Consider the following 10,932-nt stretch of genomic DNA (forward strand, 5'->3'; position numbering starts at 1 on the left):
TAAATTTTCATGATAATTATGATGCTTGGTATAAACATATTCGTGATCGTCATTTCTCAGGTGAATTATGGTGTGTTTTTGAAGAATATAATGAAGAAGATTGCTTTATGTTTATAGATAAGGATCTTAAGGTTAAAATAGTTTGATTTTAGTAATCATGTCTGCTTCTAATACTTCCAGTATTACTACCCCTAGTGGTCTTGTATTAAATAAAATTAATAGTAATAAATTAGATTATTTGTATGAAGTTTCTGTTGAGCCAGAGGTGGTTAATCCTACCTCTTTACCAGTAATTAATCCTTATACTGCTTTTGTTAAACAATCTTTCTCTCCTTTGCGACAAATTAAATCTTTGATCAGATATCATCCTAAAGGAGTTAAAGAATATATTCAGGCCTCAAAAGTTGATCAGCATCCTATTCCTGCCACTAAGAAGGAACAATTTATAACTTTGCACATTTCGAATGATTTTCCTTTGCAGTGGAAACAACAAGGATATACCCATATTCATTTTGGGGCTATCAGGATTTCCTTATCATTTCATGGAAGGAAGGGATTACCAGTAGTAGCTCGAGTAGCTCTACTTGACACTAGATTCACAAAATACCGGCATGCTTGTATTGCAACAGTTGAAACAACTCTTAATGCTGGAACTATTTTTGTGACCCTTTTTCCCAATTTTAATATGTCTTTGGCAGATCCTCATTTACTTGATGCTTTGAAGGTACGGGTTCAAATTATTGGTGTAGATCAAGTCTCAGATGCTATTGCAGCAACTCTACACTATCAAATGGTGTACCGAGTACAAAATCATGCCCTTGATCTTACCATTCCTGGTGGTGAAAATGCTCTTCTTATCCGTGTGGATGAGAAAAATGCAGCATCTTGCACTCATGTTCCAAGACAGATTTCTAAATCAGATTTAATCTCACTATTACCCAATAGTTGGATTACTGATTATGAATCTCTCCATACCCAGGCTAATGAACCTCTTAAATCTTCAAATTCAAGAATCTCTCAGACTTCAGAAAGGGAGAATATCAATTTCCTTTGATCATTCTCATTTCAAATCCTCAAAGGATAATATACCTTCTATTTTGCTTGCAGATGTTTCAATGGAGCTACCAAGTGAAGAAGGCAAACAATTAGGTCGTTATGACTATAATTCTGAAAAGGGTTTTCTTGAGGATATTATTGCTTATTTTAATCACAAAGGAGAAGCTTTGTACCATTTTCAGGATCCTATTTCAGGCCAAATATATTTTGATGTCTGTACCAAATGTGATGATTGTTGGTGGGAACACACTTATGGCATATCAAACCCAGATCCAATACCTTCCAAGAAGAAAAAATCCCCTGCTATTGATCCTCAACCAATTGATCATCCATTACCTTGTAAGCCAGGTCCTAAACCACAAGAGCCAGACACTGATAATTTCACATCAATTAGAAGCTCTTTCAATGGTTATCAGATTCCAACCACATGGGAATATCAACCACCAAAAAAGGACCAAAAATCTCTTCATCCTTACTATAAAAAATGTCTTGACATTTTAGAAAAGGAGGCAAGAGAACAAACCAAAAAACAAGAATGGAAACCCAAGCTGGTCCAACCATCCAGATGTTCGGATCAGGAAATTCTCTTCCCTGTTCAAACTGTTGATGAATGTTTGATGTTTAAGGAAGAAGAATTCCCTCCTCTAGAATCATTTGTTAAAAATGGCTCTAAGCATACCCCTAAAATCCAAAATGCTGCTCCTATAGTTTTACCTACAGGAGAAACAGTAGGTCCCAGTCCTGCTGAGGAAGTTCTTAATTGGCATACAGAGAACTCTTTGGTCCAAAATGTTGCGCTTACTTCTATTCACAAGAATGTTACAGAGGTAAGTAGGAAAATTGATCATATGGGTACAGCTGTTAAAACCCAGAATTCTCAGGTATCACATATGATAGATGTTCTTGAAAGAAGACCTGAAGGGCTCAAGTATGAAATACCATCCAATTCATCTTCTTTAGCCAATTTTGTTTTGAATAAAGAAAAGAAAACTCAATTTATTCAAAACCAACTTGCTACCTAACTCAAAATAACGGGAGAGGTTCCCAAATTTGATATCGGACCAACTGAACCAACTCCGAAGGTAAGTCTAGGCTTTGGTGCTACACCCATCAGAAACTGGCCAACACCTTTTTTATTTTGGAGGCGTTACTACTCCTAATCCTTCAGTATTTTTTCCTGACCAACCACAGCAAGCTTCTAAACCTTTTGATATTGCACAGGTTTTGCGGGACTATAGCAAAAAATAAACAAAAACAAAAGGATGAAGAAAAAGCTAAAAGAAAAGCTGAAGCAGAGGAAAAAAGAGCTGAAGAAGAGAGAAAAAGAAAAGCAAAACAAGTAGCACGAGAACCTGATTCTTCATTAATGTATTCTGTACATACTAATCCTATTTTCTCTCTTGAACAGGAAAGGAAAGCAAATGAAGCTATGTGACGCCCCCGCTTGTCCCAAGGACGAACCCTAGGGTATCGGCGGGACGCCTGCCTAGCTCGCGCTAGGACTCGAAATTTCAAAACTAGATAAACCAAAAACGTACTATTCACAATATAGCCAACTCCAAAAGAGTTCTATTTACATCCCCAAAAGCAGCTAGTCAAACCACTATATTATATTATGATAACAACCAGCAGAAAGTAGACCCTAAGGAGGGTCCTTATACAAATCACCAAAACAAAAATAACCATCTTAATTGTCCAACTATTACAAGCAAACCTAACTATACTAGTGAATGTGCCAAGGAATTCCCCGTGTCGTCCCCTGCTAAGGAAAACAAAGGAAACGGGGTAAGCTATGTGCTTAGTAAGTAAACAGGGGTAAAAATCATAAATTGCACATTTAGATAACCAACTATTTCACAAAATGTCAAGTCAAGTGCAAAACTAACAATACAAATGAAGGATACAGGTTGGCTCCAAAGCCAAGTCGTTTGCCATGCGTGACCTCCTGCCGACACTCCGTCGACCACAAATAAGGTCCGTAGAACTCCACTTGTACTCCCACCTAACACCCTATCACCCTCACTGGCCAATCACCTCACAAAGTTGCTCGAGCGAACGAAATTGAGCTTGGTTCACAAGCTCGGTTCACAAACTTGGTTCACAGTCTTGGTGAACCGGATTCACAAACTTGGTGACCTCAGACTAAGTTGGACTGGTTTCGACCAAGCCCCGGCTGGCTCGAATAGTCTATCTAGGTCGGAAGATCGATCCCGACTCACAAACGTCACCCCGAGCTACAAGCTCAAGGGGTTCAAACCCAAAACTCACAAACATCACCCCGAGCTACAAGCTCAAGGGGGTTCACAAACGTCATCCCGAGCTACAAGCTCAAGGGGTTCAAACCCAAAATAATTAATTTAGACATGTCATGTATAAATATGCATGTAAATTAGGGTTTAGGTCGAGTGCGATAAAGTACACCCTCGCCAAGGTATCCTTTCATTCACCTTAAACACATAAGCAAGTTATATAAAAAACGGGCCGAATACTTACTCAAAGAACCAAGATAGCAAAAGTACGAAAATAGCGTCACGAAGGATAGCTAGTAGTAGGCCCCACCGGCTCCGCCTAGCTCACCACTGTCTGAAATAGAAGATTGCATCACGTTATATCACAAACGGCTACTAACATGCCTTAAACAAACAAAACGGCAAAATTGCCACATGCAAGTGCGGAAACGGCAAATGAAAACGTAAACGGCCGGCAACGGAAACGGCAGATTTGGCACCTAGAACCGTTTTGGTCGAATTCCAGGCTACGATTATCGGATCAAAGTACATGAGGTACCGTTACGAAGCTAAGAAGAAGGGCTACAACTTTCATAAAGGCATCTCAAGCCAGATCTCAATGGAACTAGGACAAAAATGTGCAAAATAGTTCCAGCCATTTCATTTCGGGTTACCAAACAGGCCCTGTTTGAAAGACCATAACTCACGACTCAGAAATCGGAATCAAGAAATTCCAAAGGCCTCAGAAAGCTTATTTATAAGGCTATAACTTTTGTGTTTTGACCAAAAGCTGAATCAGTATGGAGCATAGGAAAAAAGAGGTTCAAAGTTCCTGTCAGAACTGTCCAAATTCGAAGGCAGTTTTGACAACTGATCTTGTTTTGGTCATAACTGAAGCTACGGAACTCGGATTTGGATGCACTTTATACTGTTTGGAAGCTAAGACCGAGATGTACATTTCTTATGAAGGGATCAACACCCTGTTCACACGTTATCAAGATGAACAGAGTATGGTCAGAAGCAAAATTCAAACACGTAACACAATCCAGTGTTCAAATCAGGAGTGAGTGTTTTGGCTATAACTCGGGCTACATTGATCCGTTTGACCTGAAAGTTTGCAGAAACATTAAGGACTTAAGAAGCTACAACTTTCATGTTTTGGGAAACTTCTGAATCAGCACGAAACATAAAGAAAAATAGAGCTCAAGTTCAGATTTGTGGACTGCCCTGTTTCCAGTTTTGCCGGTTTCGTGCGCCGCAACCGCACAGTCCGTTTCTATGGTTCTCATACAAACTTTCTAGCCAAACTCATACCAAATAAACACACATAAACCCCCTCCTATTTGCCCTACAAAAAAACCAAAATTCCTTTCCCAATTAATCCCAAACTTAACAAACACTAACCTTAGTCTACGCACTAATCTTGCTAACTCCAACTAACTTCAACATCTTAACCAACTAAACCCTAGTCATCCAAACCCTAACTCAACCAAAATACCTTCCTATTAAACTAGGGTTTCTTGGTCAAATCTGATTTTGCTAAAATCTAACCATACAAGAACAATTAATACATCACAAAGTCCATTTACAAGCCAACAACCAACCAAATCAACTTAATGAACCAAGGAGCAAAAACCCTAACCTTTCATAGCCTTAACCGAAATTTGGCAGCAAGAAACCACTACAATAAACCATTAAACTACACAATAATCACCACATAAACCATACAAATTCATAATTACAACAAAACCATCACTTCACATGGTTTCAAGACTTAATCACAAGAGTTAACTTTCAAATCAAATGATTTACCTTCAATCCAACCTTGTTGATGATTAAACCACAACAATCAAGTAGCAAAAATGTTGTCTTAAACTCCAAGACCAAGATGGAAGCTAGAAGAAATTGAACTTGGAAGAACTTTCCCTTTCTCTCTTGCTCTCTCTCTCTCTCGGCCTCTCACTCTCTCTTTCTCTTTAGTTTATTTTGTTTTGTTTCTAATGCATAAGAAGATGATACATATAAGTCAAAGCCATGGAGGATATTTTCCATCCTAACCAATCACATAAAAGTTCCTCAATTGCCCTTTTAACCCCTTGCACTCCAACTTTGCATTAAATCAACTCTAGCCCTTAAACATTTATTTTCTCTTTCTTACTCCTTTTCCCCTCAAACATTTATAATCTTTCAATTAACTCCATAGGTTACTAACTTAATCTAATCCAAAACACTTGACCACACTTAATTACTTTACTAATCACCCTCCTACATTAATCACCTATACTTAAACATACTTTATCCCACATAAAAGCAATTAAACAATAACTTTTTTGTCAAGGGCAAAATTAGGGTTTAAACCCAACTTAAAACTTCTAATAAATCATAACACTAGAGGTTTTACTCATTTAGGGTTTCTAACCTTCTTAAACTTATTTAACATATATAAAATGGATCAAATCCTATACTTACCCACACTAAAACACACACTAGTATAACTAACTTTAACCACCACTCGAACTTATGATTAATACAAAAACTAGGGTTTCAATTCGAACCCCAACTCAGGGTTTTCTACTTAACCCTAAAACCCCAAATTTTACCGCACAAATAATGAATATCACCTAATATCAAACTTAAGAACTGACCGGGGTCTCACAAGCTACCAAAATCTATGCCAATCCTCTTTCATCCATGATGAAAGATCTTCATGATGATTCCATTCCATACATCTCAACATATTCACAAGTTTCTGATAATGACTCTATAAGTCAAGTATCAGAAGAACAAGAAAAATCTTCCTCTGAAGAATGTTCTCTATCTAATGAATCCTTTTCTGATAGCTCTGCTGAAGAAACTGATAGCTCTGCTGAAGGGAAAAAGATTGAAGAAGAAGAAGTTCCTGAAATTAATATGGCAGAAGAACCTGAAGTTGTACACCCTGAGGTAGAAGGAGAAACTTCAGAACCATTCAGGCCACAAAAAACAGATTTTCCAAAGGCCAAGGGAGTACAAATTTTTACAATTGATAATATTCCTTCTGAGCAATGGGAGGCAAAATTCCAAGAATTTCATGCTTGGATGATTGTCCAGAATTTAACTGAAGAATCTCATTTTGAAATCTTATCCGTATTTACTGCTCATTTTTCAGGAATTCTCAAAGACTGGTGGACAAGTCTAGGAGATCGGGACAAGATGTATTTCTTGACCCTTCAAGATTTCTCTGAAAACATTAATATACTTCATTCAATGTTTGTTGGAGATGTCAAAGAATGCAAGGGGACAAAGTGAAAGGAATTCTTTCAAATGAAATGCTTATCTTATGATCGAAAAGATCTAAATAAGCATTTCAAAAAATGACAAAATTGTTTTTGCTCTTGGTCTAGATATAAATCTCAAACAGGCTTTTATCAGTTCACTTCCAAAGTCTCTTGCAGATGGGGCAGAAATGTATATCCATAACAAATATGGATCTATTCTTAATCTATCTACAGGACAAATTAAGCAAGCAGTCCTCTTATCTCTTGATGATCTATGCAACAAGAGGAAAGTTATTCGTGGATATCTTAAAGGAGATGTTTAGATCAAGCCTGCAAGAAGCCTGAATTGATAACTAAAGGAAAACGTCAAGCATGTGTTCCTTTCAAGAAAAGATGGAAATTCAAAAGATTCAAAAGTTTCAGCAAAAGATATAAAGAATTTCCTAAAAGATCTTTCAGGAAGAAATGGAGATATTTCAGAAGGAAAGGCAAGCAGTTCCCGGGGGAAAAAAGGAAACAGATGTTTTATATGTGGAAAGCCAGGACATTTTGCAAAAAATTGTCCTCAAAACCAAAAGTGAGTACATCTTATTTCAGAAATTCAAAATGAACTTTATTTTCATATTTCTAATTTAGAATCTGAATTTTCTGAACAAGAAGAAGCAACTGACTCAACTCTTTTGGCTTTATAGGTCCCTGATGAAATTTTTACTGTCACTCTAGTAAAAATTGACAAGAAAACTTATCCTCAAGCCTTAGTTCATATATTATTGGATAAGTATTCTAAACCTATTCTTTTTGATTCTCGTGCTTCTCTTTCAATAATGGAAAAAGATGTTTTACTAGATCAATATTGGACTCTATATGTTCATGAGTTTAGAGGAGCTGATGGGAATCTTTTCTATACTGAATTTATAACTAAAACTCCTATTACCCTTAAACTTCTTCCAGATTATTGTGTGAGTTCAAAATTCCTTGGTGCAACCTTTGTTACTTAGGATCTTTTACTTGGATTTGATGTTTATCGCGAAGATAAATATCTTGCTACAGGAAAAGGGATAAAATCAAAAAAATATTTCAAACCCTACATTGATATCCCAAAACTGTATTTAATTGAAGAAGAACAAGTTCTTTTGATAGAAGCTCAACTCAAAGAATTCCAAGAAAAAATGATCAAGGAATCATGTGCTTCTAATCATCAAGAATTTCTTCAAAAATGTGATCACCCTCTTTGGGAAAATTCTGATTTTTATATCCAACTTCCTTTTAAAAAGAATGTGGATATAAATCCTATAAAAGCTAGTCATTCAGGAATGAATCCTGAAGATACTAAGCTTGCAGAACAAGAATGTGAAGAACTTCTAAAGTTCGGTCTGATCGAACTTTCTGAGTCTCAATGGGCATGTCAAGCATTCTATGTCAACAAGAGATCTGAACAGGTAAGAGGTAAGATGAGATTGGTAATTAATTACCAACCTCTTAATATCTTTCTTCTTGATGACAAATTCCCCATTCCCAACAGATTTACTCTTTTTGCCCAGATTTCCAAATCAAAATGGTTTTCCAAATTTGATTTAAAATCTGGGTTCTGGCAATTGGGAATCCATCCTGATGATAAGCATAAAATTGGCTTTTGCATCCCAAATCATCATTTTCAATGGAAGGTTATGCTTTTTGGTCTCAAAATGGCACCTTCACTTTTCCAAAAAGACACGATCAAGATTTTTCAACCTATCTTACATTCAGCCCTGATTTATATTGATGACATTCTTCTTTTCAGTAATTCATGGGAAGAACATTTCCAATTATTTAATACTTTCCATAACATTGTTAAACAATATGGAATTATGATTTCTGAAAAGAAAATGATTTTGGCAAAACAAGAAATTTCATTTCTTGGAATGAAAATTTCCAATGGTACTTGTACACCTGAGCAACATGTTGGACAATCTATTAAAGATTTTCCTAAAGAAAATTTGACAAAAACACAGGTACAACAATTTCTTGGAATTGTTAACTATGTGCGGGAATTTATTCCCAAAGCAGCACAACATATTAGTCCTTTGACTAAAATGCTCAAAAAGACTCCACCTTCATGGGGATTTTCTCAGACCCAAGCAATCCAAAAGGTCAAACAAGAACCGGTAGATCTTCCTACCCTACACATTCCAACTGAGGGAAAGAAGATATTACAGACTGATGCTAGTGACAAATATTGGGGAGCTGTACTTCTTGAAGAAGACAAACAAGGAACCAGACATTGTTGTGGATTCGCAAGTGGAAAGTTCAAAGTCAATGAACAACATTATCATTCCACATTCAAGGAGATTCTTGCAGTAAGAAATGGAATTAAAAACTTTTCTTTCTTTCTTATATCTCATCATTTTTTGGTTGAAATGGATATGGGATCATTTCCTAAAATGCTGCATTTCAAACAAAAAACCATCCCTCACCCACAACTCCTTAGATGGTCAGCATGGTTCTCACAATATTCCTTTGATGTTAAACACATTAAGGGACAGAAAAATATTGTTGCTGATTTCTTTTCCAGAAAAGAACCCATATCTCAACAAGTCTCATCCTGTTTAATGTTTACAACAGTTCAACCAGTACCTCTTGATATCTATGAAATACCATACCCTTGGGAAAAAGAAAATATTGAAAGAATCTGAAATAATTATGAACTAGAACTTTTTGGTTCATATGGTGGTTCGATTTTAAGTCCCTTTGGTACAAATCCTGAATATCCTCTCTGTCAAATATTCATAGCCAATCCCACTGATTTTCCAAAAGAATTATTATGGTATTTCTGGTGTATGTGTCACCAATATCATATTCTTATGGAATTTCAAAACCCTTTCTTTAACAGACCATTAGCCCATAATCTTCAAATATTTTTACAATGGTTTAAACCATTAACATATTGGTCTGGACTATTCTCAACAAATTCCAATCGTACTCTTTTTCCATTTTCATAGACCCTGTCATCTCATCAACTCCTCAATTCAGTCCCTTCCAAGTGCAGTAATTTATAAGGAATTGTCTCATACTATTTTAAACCAAGATGATGAATATAAGGAAGCTCAAAGAAACATATTCCAGGAAAACAGATGCATTCCTCCAGAAATTTGGCCTGGACCTTATGATCATGAAATTTCCAAAATAGCCATCCATATTGGACAAAACTCCAACAGGCTAAAAAGAAATGGTCAGAAATGATGAATTCTTCTGTTATGCAAGATTCTCAAGACCCTTATGATACAGAAAATTCAAAACAGAAGTCAAAAGCAGGACCATCCTTATCTTCTTACAAGTCACGTTCTGAATGGAAAAGACAGCTCAACAAGAAAAAGAATAAAAGGTTTGACAAAAAAAAAAGAAAAAGAATAAAAGGAATCATGAGAATTGGATTGAATAAATGAATATCACAGATCCGGATTCCACTCCATCAGATACTCCAGATGAAGATCACATAATGAGCTTTATTGATGAAGACCCATAAAGAATTGTCGGACATTCTTGTCAGCAATTTTTGTGACTCCCCCACTTCTCCCAGGGGCGGACCCAAGGGTATCGGCGGGATGCCTACTCAACTCTTGCCAGGACTCGGTATAATCCATAATTCAAAATTAGGAATACTTCAAATAACTTCAATATATATATTTAAAGTACTCCAAAACACTTCATACTTACAATTAGTCAGCTCTCAAGCTTAATACAACCCAAAAGAATATTTACTACAGCCATCTACTGTAATACAACTTAAAGTATTCCCCAAAAGAAAACAATCTAGCACTATTCACGAGCACTTGGTCTCGAACCCTGTTAAGAAAAACAAAAACGTGGAATGAGTTACACAGCCCAGTGAGGTTCCAAGACACTCTAGCAGTTCTAATAAATCAAGTAATTTGAGCATACCCAATGTATTATTTAAGGTTGCATATTGGCACAATAACATGAGATAGTTATCATTGTACGAGTAATTTGAGCATATCACAGGTATGGCTTAGGGTCGCACGTTGGCACATTAGCATGAAACAGCTATCATTATGTAAAATAAACACATATTGAAGGATACGGTGTTCAAGTGAAACCATTTCGGTCAACTGCACATTATAACTTCAGAATCCCCTCGATTTATCTGGCCATCACCTTATCCCTCTAGTGGTAGTACTCGAGTATACCGAAACGGTGTCCCAGGGTTCCAACCTACCCGACCGAGTCCAGTCCTGGCTTGAGTAGGTCAGTAACCAAGGGCAAGGCCCAGTTCATCTTAGAGCTTACAGCATGCACAAGTAATCAAGTAAATCGATAAACGGTAAAAATTTATCATTTTAATAGGTCGAGTGAGATGAAGTACACACTCGACATAAAACTGTGAAAAAGTTCAT

Source organism: Coffea eugenioides, chromosome 1 (assembly GCF_003713205.1).
Source record: "Coffea eugenioides isolate CCC68of chromosome 1, Ceug_1.0, whole genome shotgun sequence".
Taxonomy (NCBI): Eukaryota; Viridiplantae; Streptophyta; class Magnoliopsida; order Gentianales; family Rubiaceae; genus Coffea; species Coffea eugenioides.